Here is a 10,403-nt window from a genome sequence, read left to right on the forward strand (position 1 = left end):
GTTTTTGAACTTGAGTTGAATTTTCAGTCTGAACTTGGTCAGGTAATGATTGTAACGACCCAATTTTCCCTATTTCGAGTTCTAAAAGTCCCTATGAAAAATCTAGAAATGGTTTAGAAAAATTCTAGAGATTTTTAGGAATTTTTAGAGTATTTTTATGTAATTTTTGGAGGTCGTTTAGTAGGGTTACAAAAAGAAAGAAGTTTTAAAAAAAAAAAACGTTGAAGGTGAGATTCGAACCCACGACCTCGGGTCGGACTGACCCAACCGGACACGACCCAACCAGCTGAGATACACGGTTTTGTTAACCTTATATGGAGTGAATAATATTTAAGCAGTAGTTAGTGAATAGAGAATAAATAGGAAGAAAAATAGTTGCAGCCGAGATTCGAACCTGCGAGCCGCGCTTTAAGCAAAACGCAGCTAACCAACTGTGCCAGCGAGTTTTTGTTAATTAAGGAAAGAACGAATTATACTTAAGGTATAGTTTCGTTTAAACCCTAGTATAAGAAAAGGAATTTAGGTTTCTTTTCGGAAAATCAAAAACTTCTCTCAAAAATCCCTTCCCTTCTCGGCTGCGTGACGGCGACAAACCCACGGGCGAAACCGCGGCGTCTCCTAGGGTTCCTTCCGACGCCGACGAAGCTGTCTTCCGGCCAACCTCATCCGTGGTGGTCATCCCAACAGAGAGGAGCACGCGTGAGCACAAGAGGAAGCCGAGATCTTCATCTTCACCCGAAACCTAGAAGCTTTGGAGTTCTTTTCTCGGTTGTAAGTTCAAGAAAACGAAAGTGAGTTGCTTCTCACCTGCAGTAGGAGTTGTTTCGAGCTTTGATTCGTTTTCATGGCTTTCGGATTCTTGTTTTCTTTTGGATTTCGAAGCAAGCTTGAGGGGTTTTGTTTTTGATGCTTACTGCCATGAACCCTAAAGAAAGAAGATAGGGATTTTAAGCATGAAGAACAGTTATAAAATTTAGGTTTTCAGTAGCAATTTTCCTTCAATTAGTTTGGGATTCTGGATCAAGAGGTTGATGGATTCTATGGGATTTGGTGATGTTCGGATCCTTCCCACTGCTCCCGAAAGTTTTGGACAGATTGCTAGGGGATTTAGTCTTGATAGATAATGCTTAAGCTTCCTATTGTTTCGGAAATCTCTGGAACAGATTAACATACTGGAATTGTTTTTATGAACGAGTTAGTACTTGCTGAACCTTGTGACAGAGTTGTGAATGCTATAAATTTGTGCACAGATTTATGTATGTTAGAATTATTGTGAACAAGCTTCACCTAGTTTCCTTTTAAATTCCAGTAGGTTATAGCTTAAATTGTGTTACAAGAGGGGCACGAACAAAGGAGCTTACTGTGGGTTTTAATTGTTCATTTATATCTTCCTCAACCTGCCGTAATTCTGCATAAAGGAAATTAGATATGAGAAGAGTTAGATTTTCATTTGTTAGTTCCCTTGATGCTATTTTAAGTTCTGTGAAGCTAATTGATGATGTTTGGGTGTCTCTTAAGTTGGTCATGGGTGTGGTAGCAAAACCTACAGATTTAAGTACAGATTTGGTGAAAACTTTGACTGCCTAAACAAAACATGAAAGCCATCATTACTATAGATAGGATAGACGCCTAAAAATAGTTGGGTGAACTCGATCGATGGTTGAAGTATGCAAATCAGTATTAGAAAGAAAAGGTTCATTGATGTTGAGGTTTATGTTAGTGGATTGGTTATAAAGTATTGGTAATGCAGATTTCTGTTATGAAATTCTTAGTAGTGCAGATTTCTTAGAGCTTAAAATGCAGATTTCCTTTAGAGCAGATTTCTTTAGAGTTTATAGTGCAAATTTCTCTAAAAGATTATAGTGCAGGATTTTGATTAAGCTTAGTATGCAGATTTTAGATAAGCTTAGTATGCAGATTTTGTTAAGCTTAGTATGTAGATTTTAGATAAATTCAATATGCAGATTTTTGTTAAACTTTACATGCAGATTTATGTTAAGCTTTGTATACAGATTTTCGGTACGTAGGGTGTGTTCTAGTGCACACCAAGTGCTTGATAAAATGCTTAGCTCATTATAATGCTACAGTAGGCATTTTAATAGCTTAGTTAATGCAGTAGAAGCATTTAAAATAACTTATTTAGTCTTGCTTCAGCTTATATGGGACTACGGTCCAATGGGTGGGCTCCCACAGTCGCCTCTAGGTTCAGATAACCTAGTTCTAGGTTCAGATAACCTAGTTAAAGCAAGGTAAGAAAATTAGCTATGAAATCAGTATTTTATTTTCAGCAGTGGCACTGTACTGGATTAGATATCCATTGGGTTGGGCTCCCACAATCGTCCCTAGGTTTAGATAACCTAGTAAACCCTACTAGACTCGGAACTTGCAATCCCGGGTTTAGTTAGGGATGCGCGCACAGCAAGTATAGTTGCCGGGCCCATCAGCAACATGATTACTATTTTGATCTATTATGTAAATAGTTTTCAAAACTTCACAAATTAGTTATGTGAATACAAGTTAGACTCAGTTTAGTATTAATAAGTTTAGCTTAGGTAGCAATTCAGTTTCTTATTGATACACATGATAGTTCTATGATTAGCTTTACATGTTAGCTTTTCAGTTAGTTCCTTCGCTATTTATGAGCATGATTAGCTATACATGTTTAGTATTTCAGTTAGTATGATTCCTTTATTGGTTTATGAGCATGATTAGCTATACATGTTTAGTATTTCAGTTAGTTGATTTCTTTGCTATTTATGAGCATGAGTAGCTTTACATGTTAGCATTCAGTTTAAGCATGTCTTTATTTGTATACATGCATATCGAGTTTTTGTGAGTAGATAGCGCTCACTAAGCTTTATGCTTATAGACTGCATTTCCTCCTACTGCAGATAAAGGAAAAGCTAAAGTATAAGGAAGAAGGCGACAAGGAGATGTTGTGACGGTGTGTGATGTGTGGACTATGGAGATCCTTGAGACTTAGCTAAAGAACTCACTTAGTTTAAGATTTGTTATGTTTCCTTTTCTTTTCTCCTTAATGCTATGATGAAGTTGAGATTGTAATTGAGTCTATTCCGCACTTTGTTATGTTTTATTGTTGGAGTATTATCTGGTTACTATTGCTAGAGTAGTTTCATTCTTCTTATTGAGTTATTATACTGCGTGGTTGAGTGATTATATGTTCCAGCCGCCTGTGGCTGAGTATATATTATTTGTATTGTTGATTTGGTCACCGGTACAGGGGAGACTCTGCCGAAATTTTTCGGTAGGGTTTCCATGTGATTTTTTAATCATACCGGTTAAGTAGAGTTAATAGTCAAGTAACGGTCATCCTTAGAGTGTAGTAGTAGTAAGAAGGGTGGTCGCTACAGTTGGTATCAGAGCAGTTCCCATTCTCCAGCATCACACACATCAGCATCAGCCTTGCCGTCTTCCAAGTAAGAATACCTTTACTCTATTTATGTTTCTTGCTTTCATGTTTAGGAATAATTATAGCATGCTTATGTGTGATAGCCTCTAACATGTTTATAGTAGCTAGTTAAACATGATTAGATTAGTTATGTACATCCTCTATGTCTTTAGAAATGGCACGAGGACGCCCAGCTAAGCAGGCACCAGCTACTGAGCCCCAGCAAGAGGCAGGCAGTTCAGTGCCTCCCCCAGACCTTACAGCATTAGTGGCTCAGTTACAGCAGCAGCTAGCTGAACAGCAACAGGAGATAGCCACCTTAAAGGCTAATCAGCATAATACTCCCACAGTCACCCCGGAACCTAACCTAGCGACCCCAGCATTTATAGAGGTTCCACCAGTCCAGCCCACAGCACCAGTAGCTCCAGCAGCGGAAGCAAAGAGAGAGGCTTACCTGATCCAGTGGCAGCGAATCAAGCCCGAGAACTTCTCAGGCACCAACGAACCATGGGATGCTCAAGCCTGGTTCAAAACACTGGAGAGCACGATGGAGCTTCTGGAAGGGAAGTGTGCCTCCTTCTGCCTGACAGGAGACGCGCGTATGTGGTGGGAGAGAGTCGAGCGGCGCCCAGTGAACCAGATGACATGGGCCGACTTCGAGAAAGAATTCTTCGAGGAGTTTTTCACATGCGGGTCACAAACCGCCACTACGACGAGTTCACGGAGTTTCGTCAGGCAACCTATCTGAGGAAGCCGTGAAGAAATTCAACAGATCGGCTCGCTCTATGTCCCGAATTAGTCAACACAGAAAAGCGAGTTCGGTGATGCTCAAAATGTTGAGGCCGGAAATAGCGATGAACGTGGCCGGTGGCATACATAGGCCACAAACCACGGAGGAGTTAGTGAGCGGTGCCTTGACCACAGAGCATTACTAAAGCAACAGAGGCAAGTCTCCTCAGAGTCCAAAGGCCAAGGAAACTCTCACACTCAAAAGCAAGAAGGCCACAACTCTAACTGGAAAGAGAACTCCAACAAGAAGCGCAAATCGGGAGTGATCTAAAGGAGGACCATCTAGCAAGCGACCGGTTATCCAAAGTGTGCTACTTGTGGGAATTCCACCTGGGGTTTGTCGCAAGGGCACACGAGGATGCTGAATGTGGACAAGAAGGCACATGGCCAAGCATGCTCGAACAAGACCGGTCTCCCTCAGCCACGTCAGTATGCAGGCCAGCCACTCAATTATATCAGATGCAGGCCGCCTAGAAGGTCCACCTATCGCCAAGGCATTAGAAGCCCCTCCAGTGATGGCGAATCGAGGATCTACTCACTCACCGGAGAGGACGAGCCAATGCCTCGACTGTCACAGTCGATTAGCATTTTACAAGATATAGTGCTCTGTTCTATTTGATCTCGGGCAACCCATTCATATATAGCCGGATGTTCTCCGAAAAATTAGACATACCCTCGAGGTACTCGGTGGTCAATTTTTGACTTACCTTCGGGATAAGTTATGGCATCCACGCACCGTTGAGCGAATGCGGTCACCATGATAGCGCATGAGAACTCTTTTGTGATCGATAGTGCTGAACATGGTGACTACGATGTCATATTTGGAATGAACTTCCTGATCGAATGGTGCCTCCATAGAGTGCCGTAAGCAGAAAGTCGTATTCCAACCGAAGCACAGTTTGAGTACATCGGAGAACCCAAGAGAAAAGAGCAAGTAAGTCCTCGACGTAGGACCCTACCCCGATCACAGAGAGAATTGGGAAGGTAGCTTACAAGCTAGACTTACCTCAAGATATGTCAGCAATACACAATGTATCTCATGTCTCCATGCTAAAGAAGTGTATTCACGACCTTAGCCAAGTGATTCAGCCTCAGACAGTGTAGATCCAAGAGGATCTTAGCTATGAGAGTAGACACAGATAGTGGACAGAGCAGACAAGAGACTAGGAAACAGAGAAGTGTCATTAGTAAAAGTCATCTGGTAGAACCAGAAGCACGAGAAAGTTACTAGGGGAGCGTGGAGACAGCATGAGACAGAAATATATCCAGAATTATTCTAAGTTCGAGGACGAACTTTTTATAAGGGAGGGAGAATTGTAACGACCCAATTTTCCCTATTTCGAGTTCTAAAAGTCCCTATGAAAAATCTAGAAATGGTTTAGAAAAATTCTAGAGATTTTTAGGAATTTTTAGAGTATTTTTATGTAATTTTTGGAGGTCGTTTAGTAGGGTTACAAAAAGAAAGAAGTTTTAAAAAAAAATAACGTTGAAGGTGAGATTCGAACCCACGACCTCGGGTCGGACTGACCCAACCGGACACGACCCAACCAGCTGAGATACACGGTTTTGTTAACCTTATATGGAGTGAATAATATTTAAGCAGTAGTTAGTGAATAGAGAATAAATAGGAAGAAAAATAGTTGCAGCCGAGATTCGAACCTGCGAGCCGCGCTTTAAGCAAAACGCAGCTAACCAACTGTGCCAGCGAGTTTTTGTTAATTAAGGAAAGAACGAATTATACTTAAGGTATAGTTTCATTTAAACCCTAGTATAAGAAAAGGAATTTAGGTTTCTTTTCGGAAAATCAAAAACTTCTCTCAAAAATCCCTTCCCTTCTCGGCTGCGTGACGGCGACAAACCCACGGGCGAAACCGCGGCGTCTCCTAGGGTTCCTTCCGACGCCGACGAAGCTGTCTTCCGGCCAACCTCGTCCGTGGTGGTCATCCCAACAGAGAGGAGCACGCGTGAGCACAAGAGGAAGCCGAGATCTTCATCTTCACCCGAAACCTAGAAGCTTTGGAGTTCTTTTCTCGGTTGTAAGTTCAAGAAAATGAAAGTGAGTTGCTTCTCACCTGCAGTAGGAGTTGTTTCGAGCTTTGATTCATTTTCATGGCTTTCGGATTCTTGTTTTCTTTTGGATTTCGAAGCAAGTTTGAGGGGTTTTGTTTTTTGATGCTTACTGCCATGAACCCTAAAGAAAGAAGATAGGGATTTTAAGCATGAAGAACAGTTATAAAATTTAGGTTTTCAGTAGCAATTTTCCTTCAATTAGTTTGGAATTCTGGATCAAGAGGTTGATGGATTCTATGGGATTTGGTGATGTTCGGATCCTTCCCACTGCTCCCGAAAGTTTTGGACAGATTGCTAGGGGATTTAGTCTTGATAGATAATGCTTAAGCTTCCTATTGTTTCGGAAATCTCTGGAACAGATTAACATACTGGAATTGTTTTTATGTACGAGTTAGTACTTGCTGAACCTTGTGACAGAGTTGTGAATGCTATAAATTTGTGCACAGATTTATGTATGTTAGAATTATTGTGAATAAGCTTCACCTAATTTCCTTTTAAATTCCAGTAGGTTATAGCTTAAATTGTGTTACAAGAGGGGCACGAACAAAGGAGCTTACTGTGGGTTTTAATTGTTCATTTATATCTTCCTCAACCTGCCGTAATTCTGCATAAAGGAAATTAGATATGAGAAGAGTTAGATTTTCATTTGTTAGTTCCCTTGATGCTATTTTAAGTTCTGTGAAGCTAATTGATGATGTTTGGGTGTCTCTTAAGTTGGTCATGGGTGTGGTAGCAAAACCTACAGATTTAAGTACAGATTTGGTGAAAACTTTGACTGCCTAAACAAAACATGAAAGCCATCATTACTATAGATAGGATAGACGCCTAAAAATAGTTGGGTGAACTCGATCGATGGTTGAAGTATGCAAATCAGTATTAGAAAGAAAAGGTTCATTGATGTTGAGGTTTATGTTAGTGGATTGGTTATAAAGTATTGGTAATGTAGATTTCTGTTATGAAATTCTTAGTAGTGCAGATTTCTTAGAGCTTAAAATGCAGATTTCCTTTAGAGCAGATTTCTTTAGAGTTTATAGTGCAAATTTCTCTAAAAGATTATAGTGCAGGATTTTGATTAAGCTTAGTATGCAGATTTTAGATAAGCTTAGTATGCAGATTTTGTTAAGCTTAGTATGTAGATTTTAGATAAATTCAATATGCAGATTTTTGTTAAACTTTGCATGCAGATTTATGTTAAGCTTTGTATACAGATTTTCGGTACGTAGGGTGTGTTCTAGTGCACACCAAGTGCTTGATAAAATGCTTAGCTCATTATAATGCTACAGTAGGCATTTTAATAGCTTAGTTAATGCAGTAGAAGCATTTAAAATAACTTATTTAGTCTTGCTTCAGCTTATATGGGACTACGGTCCAATGGGTGGGCTCCCACAGTCGCCTCTAGGTTCAGATAACCTAGTTAAAGCAAGGTAAGAAAATTAGCTATGAAATCAGTATTTTATTTTCAGCAGTGGCACTGTACTGGATTAGATATCCATTGGGTTGGGCTCCCACAGTCGTCCCTAGGTTTAGATAACCTAGTAAACCCTACTAGACTCGGAACTTGCAATCCCGGGTTTAGTTAGGGATGCGCGCACAGCAAGTATAGTTGCCGGGCCCATCAGCAACATGATTACTATTTTGATCTATTATGTAAATAGTTTTCAAAACTTCACAAATTAGTTATGTGAATACAAGTTAGACTCAGTTTAGTATTAATAAGTTTAGCTTAGGTAGCAATTCAGTTTCTTATTGATACACATGATAGTTCTATGATTAGCTTTACATGTTAGCTTTTCAGTTAGTTCCTTCGCTATTTATGAGCATGATTAGCTATACATGTTTAGTATTTCAGTTAGTATGATTCCTTTATTGGTTTATGAGCATGATTAGCTATACATGTTTAGTATTTCAGTTAGTTGATTTCTTTGCTATTTATGAGCATGAGTAGCTTTACATGTTAGCATTCAGTTTAAGCATGTCTTTATTTGTATACATGCATATCGAGTTTTTGTGAGTAGATAGCGCTCACTAAGCTTTATGCTTATAGACTGCATTTCCTCCTACTGCAGATAAAGGAAAAGCTAAAGTATAAGGAAGAAGGCGACAAGGAGATGCTGTGACGGTGTGTGATGTGTGGACTATGGAGATCCTTGAGACTTAGCTAAAGAACTCACCTAGTTTAAGATTTGTTATGTTTCCTTTTCTTTTCTCCTTAATGCTATGATGAAGTTGAGATTGTAATTGAGTCTATTCCGCACTTTGTTATGTTTTATTGTTGGAGTATTATCTGGTTACTATTGCTAGAGTAGTTTCATTCTTCTTATTGAGTTATTATACTGCGTGGTTGAGTGATTATATGTTCCAGCCGCCTGTGGCTGAGTATATATTATTTGTATTGTTGATTTGGTCACCGGTACAGGGGGGATTCTGCCGAAATTTTTCGGTAGGGTTTCCATGTGATTTTTTAATCATACCGGTTAAGTAGAGTTAGTAGTCAAGTAACGGTCATCCTTAGAGTGTAATAGTAGTAAGAAGGGTGGTCGCTACAATGATTTAGAGTTAGTTACTTCTTTAAGGACTACTATTTCCTTTAGAAATGACTTGACCTTAAGGTTCGACTTAGCTAGTTTACGCAACAAATAATTGACTAGATTATTTAGACGAGGGATACTTACAGCGGGATCTGGCCCTTCGGAATCGGATACGGATCCGTGGCTTTGCTCGGACTCGGCCTCCGATTCACTCTCGCTCTCGTATCCGTCAATCTGGTCCCTGGCCATCAGAGCAAGTAGGCTTGTCTGATCAAGTTCGTCGTTGTAGTCTTCCGAAGAAGATTCGTCCCACGTCGCCTTCAGGGCCTTCTTCCTTCTCTGCTTCTTAGCTTCCTTTTGATTTGGGCAGTTGGCCTTGATGTGCCCCTTCTAGTTGCACCCGTAGCAGATAACTTCGAACTTACCTTTCAAACTTGGTTGAACCTCCTTGGTTTGTACCACCTTCTTTAGATCATTCTTGTTGAAGCCCTTCTTCTTCTTGTAGAGCTTCTTTACGAGGTTCACGAGCTCGGTTGTTAGTTCGTCGTCTTCATCGTCTGAGTCGGGATCTTCTTCTGATTCAGGTTCAGTTCTTCGTCGTGCTCTCGGTTCGCGTGTTCGACTGGCACCTACAATCAAAGCAACCCCCTTCTCGGTCGACTGTGCATTAGTCTGCTTATGTAATTCAAATTCACAGAATAATCATCTAACTTTATTGAAGATAAATCCTTGGAGACTTTGTAAGCATCTACCATTGATGCCCACAATGTACTCCTCCGAAACGAGTTTAGTGCGTACCTTATGATGTCCCGATTCTCTATCTTTTGCCCGATTCCGTGTAGAGAGTTGAGGATGTCTTGAATTCTTGCGTGTAGTGAACTCGCCGTCTCACCTTCCTGCATTTTTAGATTATATAATTTATTAAGTAGTAAATCACGTTTACTCACCTTTGTGTCGGAGGTTCCCTCGTGAAGTTCAATAAGCTTTTCCCAAAGCTCCTTTGCTGATGAGAATGGACCAACTCTATTGAGCTCCTCTTTGGTCAATCCATACTGGAGGGTGTAGGTAGCTCTGGCGTTGGCTTCCACTTTCTTGATGAGGGAGGGTTCCCAGTCTTCGTAGGGAGTAGGTTTGCCATCAGTGTCAGTCGGTAGTTGAAATCCAGTTCGGATGATCATCCACATCTCGAACTGGATCTTTAGAAACATCTCCATCCGTCCCTTCCAGTACCCGAAATCTTCTCCGGAGAAGATCGGGGGACGGACGGTACTGAAACCCTCTTATTGGGCCATTGAGAGAATATGCAAAAAGGAATAGAAAAAAAATATGTCCCAAGACTACGTCTTGGATTAGCAGTGCGGGAGTAAAGACTTGAAAAAAGAACTAACTCGAGTGGTGTTGCACCAACCTCGAGCGAAATTGATACGAACGAACGAAAAAAAAATTGGAATATAGTAATAGTACTAATTTCAGTTGACTCTGAAAAATTTAAAACACTGTGAAAAAATTGCGTGATTGGTGGTTGCACCATATCAACGCTACCCCGCTCTGACACCAATTGTTGGATCGAGACGCGCTAGAGGGGGGTGAATAGCGCTCGAGGCTAT

This window comes from Zingiber officinale, chromosome 4B (assembly GCF_018446385.1).
Source record: "Zingiber officinale cultivar Zhangliang chromosome 4B, Zo_v1.1, whole genome shotgun sequence".
In the NCBI taxonomy this organism is placed as follows: Eukaryota; Viridiplantae; Streptophyta; class Magnoliopsida; order Zingiberales; family Zingiberaceae; genus Zingiber; species Zingiber officinale.